At 36.3% G+C, this 22,589-nt stretch overlaps 1 protein-coding gene across 3 annotated transcripts in view; it reads left to right on the plus strand.

The window, feature by feature from the left end:
• LOC148174772 (uncharacterized) overlaps positions 1–22,589 on the plus strand; it is a 137,380-nt gene that overhangs the window by 38,310 nt on the left and 76,481 nt on the right. For 2 of the 3 annotated variants that reach the window (XM_088036208.1, XM_088036211.1), the window contains exon 2: positions 281–343. The exons of the other annotated variant lie outside the window; for it this stretch is intronic. The gene's annotated coding sequence lies outside the window, so the exon portion shown is untranslated. The remainder of the gene's footprint in view (positions 1–280; positions 344–22,589) is intronic. 3 annotated transcript variants of the gene reach the window in all.

A 22,589-nucleotide genomic window follows, 5' to 3' on the forward strand; every position in this document is an offset into this window, starting at 1 on the left:
TTTCCTGTTGGCGACTGAAACTGTGAGCATCAATTTGTTTTAATAGAAAGATGAAGGCAGAAATTCTCGTGCTTGAACAATAATAATAACTTTCAGGTACATTTCCAGCTCTTGCTCCCGCAGTGTATCAGTCTTAATTATCTGTTGGCAATTGTTAAACCGTGAACTACACAACCACCCGCATAATGTACTCAACTAACTAAGTATATTCTCTTTAATGTTTATTTTCGAAATAAATTTCACTGTGATCTGACTTGTAATGCTAGTTTTCCTTTTACAGGAGTTTGCATTTGGAGTACCCTTATTTACTAGATGGAGTTTCCAGTCCAGAGGAACATTTAAGGTAAATGCAAATCGAAATTCACAGTTTAGCCGTAACACGTCTGCAATGCAGAATCTTAACCAACTCAATAAACAATAGAAATTATCATACGACTACGATAACTTCACCATCTGGAGAGTTTGAATAAAACTAACTTGCATTTACATAGAACAAGGCACCGCCACCGTAGCAGACGGCGGGGTCATATTCTAAAAGTGCAATAATCATAAAGAGTGCAAATAAGTAGTTCAACTAAAACCAATCTCTCGCTTTTATCCCACCTTTATCCAATATCGCGAGAAACGTCGAGTAAAAGACATGATTATGCGCGATATTCGTTACTAAGAAGCTTGTTCGAGTGTTGGAGCTTAAATGTCGCAAATCACGATCCGTGCTTTTGCAATGATGTTGAGTGAAAGCAGGGGCGGGTTGAGAGGTTTTTACGTACATTTTATATTTTGCTGTCGAGATTTCAGGGGCGTTATTTACTGGTGGCTGGAGCGATCATAAAAACTCAAAGAGTCAAGTTGAATTGTTGAGAGGATTAAGTTTTAAGCGCCGACTTCGCTCACACGGACGAAGGAAAGTGATTTTCAAACAGCCACGATTGTTTCTATTTCCGGCGTAGACTCGTTAGTGATTAGCACCGAATTGAAAATTAAATATGATCCTTCGAAAATGTTCATATTCAGGCTTAATGCAACCAATAAACCGTAATGATGCAGTAATGAACGCGGTATTTGTGTGGATTGAGCACAATTTCCATTATTTGATTGCTTCATAGTTTGGGTTCTACTGGGAAGAATATGCATACCTACATACAAAGCGCGGGTGCGAATTTTCAGCTTGTTTTCTGAGTGAGAAAAGCAGTTTTCGTGGATTTGGAAAGTCTCCATTCTATACCATTTCTGATTCTCTTTCCTCAAACGCTTGAGTTTCTAACTAAAAAAAATAATGTTTCAGGCCTAAAATCCTACCTACATTTGCTCGAATGTACATAACTATTGCGCCACAAGTTATTTTCTATACAATATATCTGATTCTATTTAAATTAAAACAGTCATATTTTACATAGTTCCTCTTGTTCTCTAATCTTCCGTGCAATTTATTGATCCTTCGTTGTTTCCAGAACTAATTTGTTCACTCCCACATATTCTTAAGTTTCTTTGTCTTGAGCTAATGCTTTTTGTTAGCTTTGTCGACGTTAGTTCTTGCAGCTTTGAACAGCTTCCTTCTGAAACTACATGTCATCAACCGCTTCTGCTAGCGCACAATTAAATAAAACTTGCAACTTCTTGTATTTTAATTACGTTTAGTTTATGGTAGTTGGCAAGTAAAAATGTGCGGACAAAACAGCATTACGAACTTTGCGCTGCTGAACTATTCGTTTTATAACTTAATCCATTTGCGTGAAAGTGTGCTTAACTCGCCTGGTAGAGTTATTGGAAATTGTGTTACCCTTGAAACGCAGCTTTACACTGAAACAAGTTAGCTTAGTAAAAACCCTTTAATAACCCACCTAATTGTTCTTGAACCGCAGCGAATATAATCTAATTCCCTTTGAACTACCTCCGTGGTCTCCTATGCCTCTAAACTTTACCAAGCAGGGTTAAGGACCAGACGACAGAGTCACAGCCCTTTTCGGATACTACGCCCTATCGCGTATTACACTGCGTATACTATGCTTCACAGCTTCTACGCCTAAGATCGATACACCAACCCTCTGCGTTCTTCCGACTCAAACTGGACGCTTTCGTTTGCCAGACTCGGAATAGTTTTACTCTGGAATTCGTCCCATTAAATTATTTTTTTTATTAAACGTAGCAGTGGTGACGAGACGAGTTATTTATATCGTGGTGCGGAGAGATAAGGGAATTAAGGGTGGTTGTTGACATTTCGGATCTTTATTCGGGATGCTTGAAGAGGACTGACCCCAACGGAGGTGTTCGTTGCATATCGATAATCTTTGGTGTGGTTGAGATTAATTAATCCGGGGTTGTTTGGTCGAGGGCCCGGAAATTGCCGGGGGCGGGGAATTTTCAAAGAACCTGTAGGTCGCCTAGTAAAATAAAAAAACTGATTTTCTAATTCTAATTTTCTGTTCGTTTTCATAATTAAGTTTTATTTTGTATACTCATTCTGGTGTAATATAGGTCATTTTACGTTTAGATTAACACGGCAGGAAAATGTAGGATTTCTCTATTGTGATCCTTTACGTCCTAACCACATTTTACGGGACTTTGCGCATTACAAGCAAAACCTAATCTCAAAATTTAAATATCACACTAAATCATTCTCGTTTAATACGTTCAGAGACATTGTCTCCAATGTGAAACGTTTTAAGATCGTATTTACCAATCTCATATTTAAAATGCAGGAGAGATTGCAACATAAACTCGAGTTTTCTTGAACTCCCATTGCGGCCATTTTAAAAAAGACTTTACATGTCTACATGGCGAGTGTCTACAAGTCAGCACCGCTCGTTTTGCTTCACCTGTGAATATAAATGACGAACAAAAAAGGGCACAGAGAGGTTCTATTTTTTCATAAATGGTTGTGTATAAAAGGACCCCATGGAGAGCTTCGTCTTATCCTGCAATATAACTTTATAATGCATGCGAGGGATTTATATCGCGACACGAGTAGGTGTGAGGGTTCGCATTTTATGGTTCAACAAAGATAATTCGAAGAAATGTCGCGTTTTTAAGGTCGGATCGAGAATTGTATCGCTTCATTGCGTTCAAGTATAGGTCACGGTCTGACATTATGGGCACAATTTATTTCTTTGTTGACCTAGATTCATGGACAGATGTCGAGTTCGATGTGAAGGAAGCCTCGGAAATGTCAGATATAATAAAGGCGTGATCGGTTTTATTGTACAAGGCGAGATATGAAGAAAAATTACGATAACTGACTTGTGTTTAGAATAATTTTCTTTGTTGCGGAAATCGCGAAAATTTACCAATTAAGTTTCCCTTTCTTTGTCGAAATCCCGGCAATCACATGGCATTATAACACAATGGCACATTAAGATGCAAACAACTCAGTTATGTGGAATCTGCTTTATGCCTCCTATTTCATCAGCTTAGCTCTGTTTCTACGAAGGGAGTAAATACAGTTTTATTAAAATATAAATGAATTCGAATACATGTGGAGAAGTTTAATACTCTTGAGCAAGTCGCCATCTGATGCTGACGTCGTTCGATTCGGTGGAACGTGTCTGATGTTTAGGGAATGAAAATTAGGGCATATTGGTTCGGGTCTTCTCGAAACTTTATTATTCGAGGTGAAGCCGAAGGAGCGAACAATTCAGTGGCACAGCAGGCCCTCCGGCCCTCTTCATTAGCTTTAAACGTTGAGAGTTGGATTTCGAGTCTCTTAGTAAAACAATCAAACCTGGCAAAGTAGGTCCGAAGCTCTTCCAAACTTGGTTGGATCTTAAACTGGCATTCAAGTCGGATTAAAGCGACGTTCGTGTTTTATGTTTACCGTTTCTATATGGGCTTTAAACGGTGTGTTTGCTTCTTAACAATAGAGCCCTCGATATAATAGGCGTTGTAAGAGAAAACCTTGTATCATTGCTGAAGAGCAAACCTTGCCACTCTAACGGACCCGATCGTCGAGACAATCCGTTTATCAAGAGCAATTGTTATCGATTCCCGTGATTCTTCCACAATTCCGCTATTTTCAGAAATGAACCAATCTCGATCAGTTGTTTGCTTTAGTCGTGCGATGAATAGATGATCGAAATGCCGACGATAAATTAATTTTTTTTTCAGACTGAGATGTCGAGATTAGCTTCAACTATTTGGAAAACAGCTTGCTGTATTCTGGGACATAAGAGCTCCAAAAGAACGTTACGACTGCGATCATTCTCTGGGGGAATCAAAAATTCCCCTTCGGAGTCGTTGGCGTTTTTTTCTATTTTATTTCAAAACATTTCGGTTCAAGGACGGCGCTCTTTCTTACCACGATTTTCTTTTCAGCGGATTTCCGCTGATTCTAAAGCAAACACATTACGTAAATATCAAACTTTTCATTGAAATTACAACAATAACGCCGCCACATTCCGGAAAAATCCGGAGCAACTGTTGCAGAAATAAAAAATAAATACTAATGTAAACAAAGGACCAGTTGCGGATCCCTTCACTGGGAATTTCATTCTAAAACCACCAGTGGCCACACAAAAATGGAAGCGTTTGTAAAACAATAATTTGCAGGATCAGAATACAACATCGCATATTACATAACAATTGATTTTATAAAAGAATTATAGTAAATAGAGCTGATAATGTTTATTGAACATTACTCTATACCCCTACATTACGTATTTGAAATATTATTATCATTTGATTTCATAGTTTTGTGGATAACCTGATAACTACCGTTCGTTAAATATTTAGATATTAAAATAATCTGATAAATCAGATTCTGAATAAATAGCACATATTTTATGGTAATTTGGATTCTAACTTGTTTTCAAATTACACGTAATTATTTCCCAAGCCCACACATCGAATTTATTACTGCTTTTACCGTTGTTTTCCAAATTTAGCAAGTTTAATACGATTTTTATACCCCCAAAAACATTGAACTAGTCTAGAGTTACCACATAATTTAAATTTGCTTCCTTTTAAAACACCGACGTTTAACTTTCGATCTTTCAGATCTCGGGAAATAGCAATTGTGGGGCCAGAAAAGTGTGTTGTTTTTTGTTTTCCGTGGTATATAATTACTATTATGTTCCTTCAACCAGTTTCTGTCGCTTGTAAATCATAGAGAAGTTTAAACATTAGCAGTAATTTATAAGGTAACTCTTCTGGGATTACCATTGTTTACAACTGGCTTGAGATTATATAAACTATATTGCGTCGCCAGAAAATTGTAAAAGTAAAGTGCAAGCAAGCATAAAGCAGTAAAATTTCGTCGTTGCCGACGAGGAGGGAATCGTAGATTCCTCTTCCATTTAAGATGTGCCCTATAATCCGGGTCTTCCTATAAATCTGCATCAAGTTCGGCATTCTTGCGTCTACTTGCCGCTGATATTAGGTCTATAAGTCAAAAGAAATCGTAATAAACTCACTCGAATTCGCCTTTATTTAGGACGAGATGTCAGCGTTTTTAAGCATAAAGTAAGCATCTTGTCCATAAAGTCCTGGACCTCATTATTTCCATTTTTGCCGTACTTCAACTTAATACCGTCTTTGAACGAAGATATTCAATTGAGTATCGTTTATCAAAGAGACTTATAGATGGTCTCATGGGGTTAGAGAACGGTGCTACTTTATCCAGTCATTAGTCCGCATTTCGGGGATCGAGGACTGAAGCATTAAAAATTTAAATTCTCTCCGAATCCGGTCTTCGTTAATTAAACCTCAAGTAGTATTGATCATGGTTTTTGAGGAGTCTTCTAAATTCCAACACTAGGTATTTTGAGAGTGTTCCGGAACTCCGGTGAGGTATTATTCCACGGAATAATTCATGCAAATTAATCTTCGGGGCTGTTTTCTTAAGTGTCTGATGAATTGCTTGCGTGGCTCGTCTCGAACCTAATCTCAACTCTCCATTATTGTTATCGGTACGTTTAAAATAATATTCTGGCTTTTTCACTGCAATTTGGGATGAATTGTACGACGCTTAGTACATTATAAAAGCGAATTAAAAGCGTGTTTCTTTTCCGTATTAGTGAAGATGAATGTTCCAGTAATTTCCTGAAAGTAACAAACTAATTTATTTAGGCGGAACTTTATTTAGACGAGACTCGACGGAATTGAGAAGACGGGGACTCTATTATTGTCATTTATTTAGGGATCTAAACATCGATTATTTAAAATTCCGAGAGAAGGGCAAGTTTTCATCACAACTAAAAATGGTGGAGGCGCCGGATCAAAATGTTTCAAACCGATCTGTTGTTTATAATAAATTTTTGATGAGCCTTTCATTTATTCAATAAGAAAACAGACCTTTCTGATCAATAAAAGAAACAGGTTAATGATATTTAGCATCGACGCGAGCGCGCATAAAATTTCCAATCAGTGAGGCATCTGGAGACACCTGCTACGTGTCATTACAGTATTGAAAATTAGATTACAAGGAAACGGTTCTAATTTTGGATACACCTTCAGATCGTGTAATCTCCTGAATCTTTCTCGGTATTTTCACCCTTTCACGAACACAATTCCGCTTTACAACCTCTTTGTTTGCGTCAAAATTCTCCACCATAGTCTGCAGCGGTAAACTCGTAGACAACTTTTCGGTAATTGTTCTATTGATTTTCCGTCAAAATTTTTATTACTGTCTAGACACGCTTTTGTGAATCTTATTGCGGTTGGACGTGGTTTTATCACACCGCAAGTTCGATCAGTGTGAGACGAAAATCGAAAAAGCTTTCAGTCATGTGTTTTCTAAATTAGTCGAGTGTTGAAGCTTGGACAGGTGTGTTAAGAGAAAAGTAGGATAAATGACCAAGCGACCTCTTCAATCCGTGGGTTTAACCTTTTTCGGAAAGTGGCTTCCACTGTTCATATATTTTCGGAATTGTGTGACGTGTTGGGAGAAAATTTCCAAGTTGAAGTAGGTAACGAGATTATAAATGATATTTGCTTTGTTGGTGTTGACATGGTTAATTTTTCATCCCGAAATCGATGAGTACAACAAAAGAGTCGGTTTGTGAAGAAGACGCTGCGATTTTTTCTTATTTTGAGTTTATTTATTGAAGGATGTTTTTTATTCGTCTGCAAGATGAGATTTATTGGTTGCGATAAGCTCGCCATTGAGAAGTGGGAGATAATAGGCAATAAAGCTCACTTATTGGAAGTTTCTTTTTATTTCCATTGTTATAATCGCGTGGGGTTTGTTAACAGCGCGCAATGCAAATAGCGTCAAATTGATTTTTGGCGGTCACTTGGGGTATAAACTTCCGAGCTTTATGAATTTCCACGGTGTTGATATTCCGATGAACTTACGGATTAATCCGAAAATTATGCGTTTCCACCGTTTCAAACACCTGTAACCTAAATAAAAGTGAATTTGAGCACGTCATAAAAAACTTTACTATGTAAATTCGTGGAAATTTATGTATCGCCGTAAAATTTGGAGGACATTACCGGAACAAACCTGAATTTGTTTTTATAACCCTTAAGGTTCGGTGAAAGTAAGAGACGATCGTTAAAACGTCGGAGAAACGAAGCACACCGAAACCATCTTTTTGCTTACACCGAAAGCTTTTCCGCTATCTAGACGTGGAAATGGTGAAAATAAAACGACCACTATGCCACCATCAGTTCGAATTGATTCGATCCGGGGAAATACCGAAACTTTGTGAATTTTCATTCGTGGCGCTTGTTAGCGCATCTTCGTTCTATCTAATCTCATAAGACATTCATAATGTGGAGGAAAAGGAGCGAGACGCCGGAAGGTGACGCCTAATGTGTTGAATTTCCCTTCAGCGAGCATTAGCTAAGCGAACCGATAATGGCCGGTGTGCTCCGCTATATTCATATTTCATTAACTCGACCTCATATCGTCACTTAGAGGAAATTATACTGTGGACGGAAAAGTGACAAGTTTTCACACTGTAAATCTTCCATTTCTAGCGTCATTTTCGTTATAATACAAAACGATCGAATAAAAATAGTTGATCACCATTCCTCTTTATTGCCCTCGCGATCTTCTGCCCTATTTGCTCCTCCTTTGGTGTAGAACAATAGCCAAAATTGCCCTGTCATTGATTGATTCCTGCAGGGACGATCCCGAAAAAGTCCGTAAGCCATGTTTACAATTTCCATTTGCTCGGAGGCAAGAAATGATTGATGATATGCAGGATAAAATGCATCCTGATGCTATCTGCGTGGAAAAATGTGGAAAAACTTTCGGCTTCATCAATATCGTGTCACGTACGCGTGTTATGTAAATCGGAATCGTTCTTTTAGTCGATTTCGATGGACGCGAATCTGAAAAACGCAAAACATAAACTGATAATACCACCGTGCAGCATAAGCTTGAGTAAAACCAACCTTTCAGCAGTAAATCCGTTCCATTTTAAACGGGTTGATCACGAAAGTGCTTCAATTTAGATGAAGCTATAAATAAGGACTGGCTACGTTTTGGGCTGGAGGAATATCGTGGAAGGCTGCATGTAGTGAGAGAGTAATCATAACGTCTTGGCTGGTAATTAGTGGTAAATACAGGAAGTGAGAAGTCTTTGAGACCAATTAGGATATAAATAATGTTTTATGTTGATTTCAAAGTAGTGTAATTGCTACCGATGAGGCTCATTTTCTAGTACATAATTTAAAGCATGCATGCTTCTTTGACAAAGTAATAATAAATACAAAGAAATCTACGTCCTGCTGAGAAAACTATTTTATTAAAATGAGCTCTTCTGTATACATGAAAGTTCATCAGGAAGACATCAAATTGTATTATTGGTCGAGAAACTCTTCAATTTCTTGTCGTTTAACTGTTATCATAACGAAACGCTTATTTAGACGACATGTTACTATTATCTTTACTTTCATTTTTAATCGCATGCAAAGAACGTATGTCACGCAATTTGCCTTTGCAGGTTTTGTATTGAGCAGTTTGTTAGGTACAATATTTGTTTCCGACTTTTATTCCAATATTCTAAACGCTTTTTGAATAGGATAGATAGATTTTAACTTTTTAATTTTAATATTTATTTTTTGGTTTGTCTAGATTCGGTGGAAACTTTATAAAAACTTTTTTTTTAATTTCTTGAAACTTACAGATAATCTTGAACATTTCTGGTATTACTAAATTCAAATTAACTTTAAAATTTGTAACGGAATATTGTTTTGCTTTCTTTTTTTATTCTTTAATTCTTCAGTTATTTAAATTTTTGAAATTTTCAATCTTTTCTGTTTTGTTTTCGTTTAGTTTTTTTTTTGCATTTTTGTAGTCCTGGAATCTTATTTAAGGTACCTACCTTCTTTCTCATTCTTTATTATTTTCGAATTCTTCAGAATTTTATGTTTCTTACAAGTTTTTTAGCTTTATTCTATTTTTAAAATTGTCTCATAGATCTCAAATTGTATTCATAGATTTAACTTCTTGGAGTTTTAGATTTTTTACTTTCCAGATGTTTTTAGTTTTCATATTTGGTAAATTTCTTTTTTTTTTAATGTAAGTTTGTATTAATTATTGATTACAATTTATAATTAAATAAACAATTTTTTGTTTTTTTTTAATCGTTTTAGCGTGTTTTATAGTAACCGTCTTGTTTGGAACTTTTACTTTATACATATAAAGACGAAAATTGCAGTCTGTTAGTAACCACAAGAAAGGAAAGAAAGTTCTGGGCGAGAATAAAAAAATTGCACACTAGGGCGAACAGGTTTATTTTTATTTTTATTTAATTTGAAAAAACGGTAGAACCGATCCAATAGTCCCATCAAAATTTTACGACTTAACACTTTACTTAGCACCATCCATTTCTATACAACTTTATTCGTTATTATTAGCTCGAGTATTGATTGCCGGCACCTAGCAACAAGTAGATGTTAAAGTTAATTTATTTGCATAATAATGCTCCTAATGTGATGAACTAACAAACTAATGAAGCACAAACAACCTTGTCCGCGATTTAGTGGAATTTATTGTGTAAATAATGCATTTTTGTCGGATGAAATAATTCGTGAGTGGCACAAAGTCGTCCATAATTCACCATTACCGCGATTATTTATTTAGGTAGACTGAATTAAAACGAAAATGTCAAAGTGAATAAATGAATGGTGGCTCGTGTAAATTCGGTTCATAATGAATTGCTGCGACATATGAATTAAAAAAAAATCGGAAAATTTTATATGCATTCGAACGACAAAGTCGTGTTTGCTGCAATGCTGGATTTTGTAAAAATTCAAGTACAGTTTTATATTTTCATGGAATTTTGCCTGGTAAAATCACGGTTTAGTTTTTTATCGTAAAAGCTCGGACAGGAAGCGATACTTTTTATTGCAACTTCTATGGCAATTACTTGTTTGCTAAAGCAGAGATGTGTGAGAGATTTTTTTAAACAAAGTAAATTTTAATGAAGTTGATAAATCTGCTTTTAGGAAATTTGCTGGCAGAGCTGGTGCTGGATATCCACCCATGTTTAAAGCTTTAAAAAGCTGTTCCAGCTTGGTTCATTTCCTCTCGTAAACTTGAGGCAGAACTCAGTTTATAAAATTGAAGTTCAAGTTAATTGCATTATGAGGTTACTTGTTATAATGACAGTGTGTAGGATATAAGAACCTGCAATGCTTCAGATGTGTACCCGATGATTAAACACTTAAAATCATGCGACGAATTAAACCAGTTACAACATGATCGAAACGATGGAAATTAGTTGTCACGCGAAAGTGGAAAATTTCACTTTAAAATGGTCGGTTGGAAACATTGTGGCTGTTTATTACAAGAGTTGTCGCTTCAGTGTGCCACCCTCATCCCATTCCCGGTAATGGCATTAATTAAGGAGTTTGGTAATATTCCAGAGCATGTCGTCCAAATTCCATCCATAGAAAATTCGTTTTTCAGCTTTAACAAAACATTTCGTGCCATCCTCTCCGTCTCATAATTAATAGCATTAGTCGACAAAGCGGTCAAATTAGGAAGCCAACAAACCATAAAATGCTGACGTGCGAAATCTTCTATCTACGTGGTGCATTTCCCTACTGAAAATTTCATGAATAGTTGGCAACATTTTTATTTGACTCTCGTCTCTTTGGTAGAATCATTGACAAAGTTTTTATGAACTCTTACAGGGAGGGCGTAAATGCTTCAAATTCCTAAAGGGGGTGACCTCGTTTACTAGACCACCGTTTTACAGACATTCTTAACACAAAAACGAGAAAACGTAAAGGGGAGGTTTTTAATTGACAAATTCCGCTGCTGCTGCGTTGGGGAAGTGTGATATGCTCGAGTGCTCGGATTTTTCCCACTATGTCCCATCATCTATTTCTGCTTCGATTCAAAAGCACTAGAATATGCAACTGCAACGGCGGTTTAAAGTGAACGACCTTTTATCGTCTCAAGAATTTTACAGTCACGTAAGCGAAAAATGTCGCCTGTTCAGACTGCCTTTCTTTAATTATTTAGTAGATGAACAAGCTCTTATCAGATGAATGAAAATGTAGCGGTGTTATCCTTTACTGTATATTCAAGACACGTGGTGGGACCCTGAAATATTAATTAACTGTGTGTAACTCAGATTTCATGCATTCTGAAAGGCACTATCTATACTTAATGATGCCTCCATCTCCCAGAGAAATCTTAGGCTTCCCGAGTTCTATACACTGTAATCACAGCCTTACTATAATAATGTGTTGATAACTAATAATAGGACGTCTAAAACATCTGGAAAACTATTCAGAGGCCAAGCAACTCGGCAAACTCTAAACATTACAACTAGTTAAAGTTTTGATAGGAAAAAAAAGTAATTGCAATCTATACATAATTGCTAGAAGCTTGTTGGATGGGAAATTATCGATTGCATGATGAGATTTGTTGTGAGCTTCGAGCAAAACCACAAGAGATTTGTTGCTAGATTTAGTCTGTATATGAAAATGATAAATGTTCCGAACTTCTTTACAATCTAGAAGTATGCAAATTCTTCATGCGACTTTACATAGTAGTGCACCTGTGGGAAGATGCCTCTAAATGTAAACGATTTTAATTTATTTGAGTAGGTTTAAATTTGAAAGTCGGTAATTTGCAGCAGTTGAAAGGTGAAAGTTCATTTTATAGCTCACAATTAGTTTTGGTGATATTTCACTTTTAATTCAAGCAGCTCTAAATTTCACCCGTAAACAGTTTTACTGTTCGGATGTCTGGGAGTTTTATTCAACTTTTATATACAGGAAAATGTGATTCAACTTTTATGAATTTAAATTTCACGTTCAGTTTAGTCAATAAATGTTTACCAAATTTAGAAAATTTATTCTGACTACACGTAGTTTCAAGTTAGTTTCACTTCTCCGAGTAGAATCGGTTTGTTTTTCGTTTAGTTCAGATTGTTTAGTATCATTTCAGCATATTCGTCTTTTATGTAATCAAACATACTCAATTACCATCAACATAGTATGCACCACTTGACCCACCACCTCCGGAACAACCCTATCGTTTATCTAGTCATGTCCGCGCTCCCACAACTGGAGTCATGGAATTCTTGTAACAAAAGCTATTGACACCTACTTTATCGACGTTTAATATTGGAGTAACTTACCGGGGGTGGTCCACCCCCTCATCGTGGAGGGTTTGAACTGTCTTTCGTGTAATTTCTTGGCGGCGGCGTCGGTTTTCTTCTTGATGTGTTCCCACCTGGGCATTCTGCAACAACGTCCTCAAAACAATCTGAAGCGATATGCGAGTATCCCTCGGGAATCAACCACCCGGGAACGGGTTTACCTGCCAACTGTCTTGCTCCGCATGTGAGTCGTTGCATTGGATTGTCACAGCGAGACTAGCCCGCCATTGCATGAATCAAGGGTGCCTTGGTTTTGTAGAAGGATTTTCTAGGAGCTTTAACGTGTTTATAAAAAGATTTCCCATCATATTTTGTGTACTAAACACAGACATTTGTGAGATTTAAAGTTTTTTGCTTTAAGGGCTGTGGAAGGAAAAGAACCCCTATAATAATTACTTAGATTCCATTTTAATTTCTGTACTTTTAAGGGTGTCATAGAGACTCCTTCGCCAACAGTGTACGTGAACAAAAGGGGGCGAAACCCCTCCAGCGCGGGCTTTGTAGTTGTATTATTTCTTGTAGTTTTAAGGTCTTAGTTAGCGAGGTATTTATAAAGATATACGAAATAGGCTTAGTCAACACTCTTTGTTAAAATTAGAAGGGGCAGAATTCTCCCTTTGAATTTACATTGTTTTCTGTGCTTTTAATGGTTGCGATAATGAAAAAACAAAGCACTCATGGCAATGCTAACTCTAGCTTTGCGTGGCCAGTGCGGAAAAACTGTAGTAGTGCGGCAAAAAAGTCAGATGAGACTGGTCGCTTAGGAGCACTGCAGTTGTTCGAATTTAAATAACTATTTAGTACTCATCCAGTTGATATAAAATTCTTGAAATTTTCCAATTTGGAATTATACATCCAATTATTATTGAAAACTTAGCCGAACATGATGAACGAAATGTAGAACTAGGAAGTACAAGACAACAAAGGCTTTAATAAAAAGGAGACCCAAGACAGGAAATGCAGTAGATAAAAATGAAAGCAAGAAAAATGGAAGCAAACTGAATTCTAAGACTTTGTTGTGATATAATTGAGTCGTTTAAAAGTTTGATTAATTTCTAAAGCGGTCCAACGCATTTATCGCTAGTTTGCTTAACCAATTAATAAAAGTCAAACATAAACCAATTCTAGCATTGACGCATTTATTACTTTCTACCACAATAAATCCAATAACTGATAAATATGTCCATGAATATTGATCACTATTCACTCGTGCTGTTTATCACTTCTAGTCTCTTGTGCCAACTCAACTAGCTGATTGCTCGACGAAAGAAACTTGAATTATGAATTTCTACACACGATACTTTTTCTTTTTAGCTTCAACAGTTGTGGTCTATGAATCCCACAGAACTTTTTCCGTCGTAATAATTCAGCTCGTGGAGTTATCTTAATGGGTGTTGGCAACATTTTTTAAATACCTCAGTCTCATTAATTCGTTGCACTGTCGGACTTCTTTCAGTGTAATATTTGTTCAGTGTGATTTACAAAAAGCGATAACAACTTTTCAACGGACTGATTACCATTTCCTGTAACGCAAGTTCTCGTGCGAGAGAACTTCGTATTTTTTTGCATATTTGGGTGTGTATTAAATGTGGGTTAGTAGTAGGTAAAGCTGATCTTGATACGAGTTCTGAGAGGATTAAAACAGCGATATTAGGGTTTGTCTTTACACATGTTGTGTTGCAACATTGTACAGTTAGTTTGGTAAAAAGTTGTGGTTAAAACCACAAATTTTTTTTTTTTCGAGCCATTCTTATTAAAGCGTCCAATAACCACAGGACGTGTTCACAAAGCAGCGTTTTTTCGTCTCAGTCATGTGCTGCATATATGAAAAGTTGCTTCTAGGGCCATTAGAGTGTCCAGTTTCACCCTCTAATACAAATCCATGTTTATTTATTAACTTGTTCTAATGGTTGCTGTTTTCAACACAAAGAGGTGGGAACCAGTTTTAGTTTTAATTCGTCTATTATGCATTCCGAGCTACCCTTTATTGTTCTCGGGCTTTTATCACAATGTGTCGTCTGGTTCGTCCCTTTTGATTCCTTCGGATTTGCATACCTTTCTAGTTCTACTCGTTCCACTTGATTCGACTTTTTATCGGTGACGCTGGCACAGAAAACGAGACAATTTAATCAGTGAGTTGAGTAGTGGAACGAGGGTGCATTCTAGTGTTTTCTGTGACACTTGAATTGCGGTTGTCGCCGGAAAAGGGTGGTTTTTACTGTTGTCGACGTGGCGAATTTTCCCATTGAGAAGATACAGAGTGATGTTAATTACAGGTATTGTGGTCTCCAGCGGATATACTCCACCCTTGTCAGTAATTATTTTGCATGATATAAAAATTGGCGCAGTGAGGTGATATATGCGTTGAAATTCTTAAAATGTAGCTTTTCACCCTTTTACAAGCTCATCAACATTAAAACGCATCAAAACACAGGCGAACAATAAACCGTCTGGGAGAGTAATTTTCTCTTGCTGTAATTTTTCATGGCGTCTCTGGTTTCAGCGTGAAAGCGTTTGAACATGTAAATCGACTTTTAGGATAATCATCATGCGATCTTTTTGTTCTGTGATAGGGGTTGGCTGGGTTATTTTCATTCGGCGCCCTATTCATTGAAAATTTCACTACATGAAATCTGTATCGTAGTACAAACTCGTACTACGACGAATTGACAATGTGCCCACTCACTTCCTGAATAATTTGCACTATTGAATTATTGAACCTTGCCCTCCGACAAATAACACGAAGTTTAAAAAGGTTTCAGACACGAAATGTCACTCGAAATCCTGTAAGCAGAAGATCAGACTTGTCTACCTCTGAACTGTTCTAAATCTAGCTAAATTATTTATGAGTTTCTTGAAATACTCACAGTAACCTACATTTGTCCAAAAAATCAACTCCACGACGCTGACGACAGACTTTATAGTGCTTAATAACCCAATAACTGTCCCGAAAAATGAAGCCTCTCTTATTATCCCAAATTTTCTTTGATCTTAGTGCATTATAAACATGCTTCTACTTGTTTGAAACGTAGTTGCGGAAAGCTCACTAACAAGTTCTCCCGAATCTGAAGTCTCTTATTAAAATTTAATGAATACCAACTGAAAAACTGTGCTTTATTTTTTATCTCAAAATTTCATTTATGAAACGCGTGCCTCCGAATATCAATCGTGTTGAGTTTTAACTCTATCAAAATTCATGAAATAATTAAGATGTAGAAGAGCAAGTTTTAAAAGAGGCCGCCCTTTCATGATTGATAATTGATAAGATGTGGAGAAATTTATTTTAGATTATTAAATTCCAAGCACTCATGCGAATGGCTCGTTTGTTCACTGATTTAATTGAAAGTTGTAAGCCTATTGCTGTAATTATCGGGCGTAATATCGGTAAGTAAGTGTGATTCTGATACTCAATAGCGCGATTAGAGTGTTAATAAAACACTGATGTTCACAGCAGTATTTTTGAGCAATTTTTTATTTAACTAGAATCAACAAAAATTGGCTTGGAATTTCTTGCTGTTCATAAATGTAAATTGAGATGTTATTGCAACTCGTTTAATTACACAGACCCAACAAAATCGATGAATTTCTATGTTTATAGAAATATTTCATTTTTTGCGACCAGATTTGTGGATATTATTTTGAATTTATCGAGTTTGAATAATCCTTTTTTGGTTGGCAGGATTAATTGATTACAATTCTTTTAATATTGTGGAAAGCTTTGAGAGGATATTCTAGATATTATCACAATTCTCTGAATACCGAAGCGTAGACTTTATTGTTTGACGTTTGTATTGGAAATTCTACACAAAACTATTTAGTTAGTTCAGTTTAATTTTACCGGTAAATATGTTAGCAAAATTATCTACACGTAGATGTTACGGATTAGGTCATCAGAGTAGAAACATTTTTTATACTAATGCAACAAAAGTGGTGCTGTTAGTTTGAATAAAAAGTATAAAAAATCATGCACAGTACTCTCGCGAAAAGCTCATAGCGAAAGCTCGTGTCTTTACGGCGCTTGTTTTGGAAGTAACTATTCTTTATTTCTTACTATTCTAAAGATATTTAAAGCAGTCTTTCCTTCGAAAAGAAGATAAAACTGAGCAGTAAACAGACTAATTTGAAGCTAATTAAATTCTAAATTCTAAAATCCTCTGCGTCTTCGTGGACAGAAATCTATCAAAACTCCACTCGTGGAAGCACCCAATTTCGGGCATCACTGCGATATTACATATACTCAAATATTAAATGAAATCCCAGAATTTAGTTAAAAGTTATAATAGCATGAAATTACCAAGTGAAATTAAATAGCACTACAGGGCCCTCCATAATACTAGTAGTCCCCTGAAGGGAGAAAATTTACTCAACTTTCCCCACTATATAACTTCCATATTTGTTTTGTTTTATATAACGCAAACATTTATTTTGTGGAGATAAAATCGCGTGCAATTGGAAGTAATGGACTGGATAACAAATTCCCTAAAAAATATGAGAGCCCATGCATTTTTAAGGGAAAACTTTTGTGTGTTTTGTGTGGAACTAAAGTTGCACAGACGATTTCGTGTTTTATCGCAATGAGTTTTTCCTTTAGGTGCTCGTTAAAAGATCGTTAGAAGAGTTTTCAGTTGATTAAATTAAAAAAATAAGACGAGTTATAAATGTTATAATAAAATGTATCTGCATGGTCGTTAATATCGGTGCTATAATTATAAATTTAATTAAACAGGTTGTAAAGCCGGTGGTGAAAAAACAGGAGAATTTTTTGCCACTAGTTTATAATTAATTATAATTTTGTTTTTTGAGCATTCATTCTATATCGTAACAAACTTTATATTTTACGCTTTCAATAGTAAGTAGTTTGATTTACACAGTGTCGCTTTGTAGTCCTTTGATATTAAATTAAACCCACTTTCACGCCAACGCTACGCATAGAAAACGAATGGTAATGTAACCCTCGAGAAATCCGATATAACTTTCTGTAATACGGCGGATATAAGTAGTGGAATCATGATTTATTTTGATAAATTATACCGCCATCAAGGTAATCCAATTACTTGCAAGTACGTTAAGATAAAAAGGTCTAGAAAACCGAATTACGTGCTTGAAGTTCCAAGGTTTACAGAACGTGAAATTTAAATTATATTTTCTTCTTAAAAAGCAATTTTTTCTCGCTTTCTTGATAAAGCAGATACTTTGTACCTCGTGAATAAGAATTCATTTTACCTACTTAAAATAACCATCTCTTGCCTGACTGGTCATTTCGATCTAATTAAAAAACGTGCAAACGAAAATGGGAGCTTTTAGAATCGAAATTGTTGGTTGACCTATTTCCGTCATTGCAGACTTCAAAGCAAACACAGTTTCACATTTTGATGCTTTGTTCGAGGAGAATGTGCTTCTCAAATCCCCTCTTTTCAAATAAAACATTGTCAAATGTATAGGAATTGCAATGCCAGTTTATTTTGTTTGTTCTATAGAAGGAACAGGTGCTTTGGGGTTGTTGGATTTTTTAACGATTGTGGTTTTGAATTGTGTTGCAGATTCACTTTTAGGAATCAATTTCGCTAAAATGCTCGCTCGGTAATAGAATCTTAAATTGGGGAGCTTTTCTAGGATACATTTTGGTGCATGAAGCTCATTAAACAAGATTGAAGTTTTGAAGTCATTACGTTGCAATTTTTCTAGTTTCCGGAAGCTTCTTTATATTTATCTAAGCAGAACTAAATTAAATTAGAGGAATTCAGTGCTTTGCTTCTTATCCAGATTTTTTTAGACATTCGTCCGTTTGATAAGATTAGATTAGATACCGAGGATTAAATTACCAACTGTGCCTCCCGCATAATAAACAGACTATAAAAATGGTGAATGCGCCATATCAGATTCAGATATTAAAAATGCATCTATTTTCTTCTAAATTTCCAAGAAAACAATTTTAAGAAAATATGAGAAAAGTCCAGCGCATTCTTTATTATTGCTGTTTGTGTTGCACCATTCATTTTAAATTAAATTAAGTTTTTGCGAAGAATTCCGCCATCATTGCCGCTTTGTCCTCCCGACATGCAAAAGCTTGAATAAATAAATGACAATTTCTTGTTATCTATTAACCATTCATTTTAGAGTATCATGTCTGCAAACTTGATACACAAAGTACCTCATCTTCTTTTGTGTCTACAGAAGAGCCCAACAGACACTACAATCTAATCACGACTTGACATCACGAATTCACGATCGTGCACAGTCATTACCAAGCCTGTTAAGTCTTGGTGGTGCATCCAACGGGTTTCTTTGATCAAGCACATCTCTCAAAACCGTTTAATCTCGAGGTATTTGAATGCGAGCATCGAATTTTCATTTTTTCAGGGGTTTGTTAGACGGGTTTAATTTTGTTACAAGATCCTTTCGTGTAAAGCAAAGTTGCGTCAGGTCAAGGGTTGTTTTTAGGCAACTCCATCATAGTTGACTTGTTCTCCCATTAGCATTAGTCTTCATTTAGAGGCGGGTGGATATGGTCATGATCCCTTAAGACGCCTCAGCGGAATAAGGAAGTCCGGACAACCCTTCTTTGTTTACATAGAGATTTAGTTTGGTTTGTCAAGAGTACCAGCTGTACATACGAAAAATGGTAAATGGTTTCAGTGACTAGCAGGAAATGTTTTTTATTTATTCCACCTGCAGTGTAGTATGCGGAAGTTGTTCTCTTCGCATAGGGGAATACCGGCAGTAACGCCCTTGGCGTCACAATAGAATATTGATTCCAACGCCCTTATGACGATTATTTGCTGCAATTTTCATCTCATCAACACAAAAATTCAATTTAATACATATTTATGCCTATTACTTCTTCAAATTGGCAACTTTGGGGTAACGAAAAATATGTTTGCGTTTTCGAATTGCTTGATAAAGTACGAAATAGAATAAAATTATGAGACCTAACTAATCTATTGGCGTAAAAATTCGCTCTTTTGTTAGGGGAGGATTCTTTTGAACTTTTCTTGGAGGGTTAAAGTAATTAAAAATTTGATTCAACTTTTCATCCTGTCGGAGCGGATTTTAAATTTTTATTTAATTTTTTTTATTGCCAGGGAGCGGAAAATATGAAACAAGTTTTATGACAATATCACCATACTGACTGCCGCAAAGAGTTTATGAAAGGATCATGAAAAATGACAACAAAACAACGTATGTAACCGAACAAGAAGTTTTAAACAAGTTTTGAATTACACTTTTAGAATATCTAATGAAAAACGAACTCTAAAATCGTACATTTCGCTGATAACTATTTGTTTTTCAATCTAAATTTCCATTGATAAGGTATCAAATTGATCCCAGCTCAGGACATTTATTTGTGGTCCAATAGTTCAAACTGTTTCTCTCTGCAGATAGTTCAGCCTTTCTTCTTGTCGCAAACCATATTGATCCCAATGAAATATAGCATCTTTAACCCAATAACGTAATTTATTCTAACTGAGCGCCATGCATTTTTAACGAAGCTCTTAAACTCCCCGGATACTGATTTCAAACTTTTTATCGGATGAATTACAGCTTATTGATTTGAAAGTTATATGAACTTGTTTTCGCGTAGAGAACTCATTTTTGTCCAACAGGTGGCTAGACAGTTTTTTCTGTCATTGTCACCACTTGTTTTGCGTTTTAAGACTGAGATTAATAAGATTCGTGAGTTTTCTGGAAGGTTGGATTTGTACAGTGCTCACCGTCTTGTAACGAAACATCTTTTAGTAATTACATCTCATGGTTTTGTGCACTTAAGAAGTGTAAAAGGCTGTTCGTATGTATGTCAATGAAGGAGGCTTTCCAGGGAAAAAAACATATGTTTGCATCCCTCGTTAAATTGCGATTTAATGTAATTTTGCCTGTTGTGGTCAGCGGTCCTTTGACAACTTGTCTCGGGCTAACCCAAACTTCGAATTTGCCTCTGTTCTCATATGCTGCAACCACAAACAGGAAATTTCGTTGTACTAAGGAGAGGTCAGGTATTCACAGTGCGATGACAAATTGCATTACACAATTGCGCAATATTGCAAAGGACACCCGCATTCAGCCTCTCCAGAAGTCGAGTTAATTATTGACGCGATATCAGTACATCAATAAACCGTTCTAAGTGTCCGCCCTGAAGATCGTTAGCCGTTTGAAATTCCGATATATTGAGTTGTAGCTTTCACGATTACCATAACTGATGGTGCGGCATAGATCAAAGGGAGAGTTCTGTTTTGATTTAGAGGTATTTTGTTCGCACTTTCCACCGAAGTCGGTGATCAATGATCATTGTCATTAGATTCCACAGTTTCGAGTTGTTGTTTACACTAGTTTTCCTTTGAGACAGACCGAATACAATTCGGGAGGAGGTGCTACCTGTATTATGGACTCGAAGCTCAAGGGATGACCCTTTTCCATATAAACTTACGTTTAATACTTCCAATTTTGTTTTCATGTGTTTATGTAGCTTGAATGGAGATGTATTCACCAAGCAACCAAATTACTGAAAGGGCGAAGTTCATTTAGCATATGGTTCTGTCTCTGGCAAGGCTTAACTTTCGTGACGCAAGAAAGTTCGTCCCTTTTGCTTGACCTAGATTCAACTCATATCAGCTCAAAATAATCAACCCTTTATGAGTTCTGCTATTTTGTGCGGTTTTTACTGTACAACTTGTCTAAAGATCCTAAGGGATTCTTGTTTCTAAACCGAACATGAAAGTTAACAACTCGCCACGTAAATAAGCGCCTATGCAAAATTTATGATATCTGTTCATATCAGGCTTTAGGTTTACTTCCGACCGCACTTGTCCCTTACAAGATAAATACCTACCCTTGCCATTAATTATGGTTCCATCCAACTCGGCGGGGGCGGTTAGTTAAGAACTGATAACGGTGTTCAATATCACGATAGTGGCGGTTATGTGGGAATGCGGTCTACAGGTTAAAGCGAGTGATTTATTACCAAATTTTGGCGCAAAGATGATGGAATAAGATCCCGAAACCTAATTTTTTATTTTTTTTTTAGGTAAGTCGTGCCAAGTCTACGTCCTCAATACTTTCTCCATCCTCTGGCCACCCGCTTCTTCACCACGCTCCGGTAAACCAAAAAGGTTTTCAACACATGTAAAGCTTATAATTGCTTCCGACAGAATCAGTTCGTTGCATGCTCGTCTTCAACAACATCAATCACTTTTGCCACAAAACGTGATTTGGCTTTTCTTATTGGAGATTAAAATTCCTGAATGGCTTACGTAACGCTGTTTGATTATGCAACGAATATTGAATACACCTTTTATTTGAAGGTGCAGACAAATCAAGTCAACAGCTTGAAAAGAGGAAGTACAAACATTTTTCTTTTCCGAGTGGCTTAGATGCTTTAAACCAATTGAAAAGGGTCGATTTGGGGCTTAAAAGTGGTGTAAGAATGTATTTGATGCCCACAATCGCATACATATTGACTGGCTAGGATGTTGGAGTGAACGATGGGCTTCTTTAGCTGATGGACGAGACTGCAGCGGGTTGCAATGTAAAAGTGCACTAGACTGTTCAGTTAACTAAGTGTGAACAAATTCAGCTTTGATTTAATGCTATATCCATATTTTTAATACAAATATCAGTATAAAAACATCGTATTATATTGTGTCCACACCCGGATAAATCCGGTCAGTAAAATAATTATTAATTCCGCATGAGTACACTTTGTAAAATTCGCATGTTGATCATAATTGTCAGTGAAAGTTTTGACAATGAGCCTGAAGCATCAACTTTTTATCAGACTAAACGAAACTGACAAATTACCAGAATATATCTTCCTTTATTAGTTGGATTGTTCGCCATTTATCAGTTTTATATCAAACTGCCATATGCTGACAATGTTGACAAAACACAAATATCTCATAAGTGGGGATTCTGGAAAGAATCGTCACCATTAGATGTTTCCAAAGTTGACGGATTTATTGTCCACATACACAACAAATGATAAATTGGAAGCTTGTTGAGCTTGGTGGAACGGATCAATTGGTAGAACTG

This window comes from Gnatocerus cornutus, chromosome 5 (genome assembly GCF_029298725.1).
Source record: "Gnatocerus cornutus isolate USDA-ARS CGAHR chromosome 5, icGnaCorn1.1, whole genome shotgun sequence".
Classification (NCBI taxonomy): Eukaryota; Metazoa; Arthropoda; class Insecta; order Coleoptera; family Tenebrionidae; genus Gnatocerus; species Gnatocerus cornutus.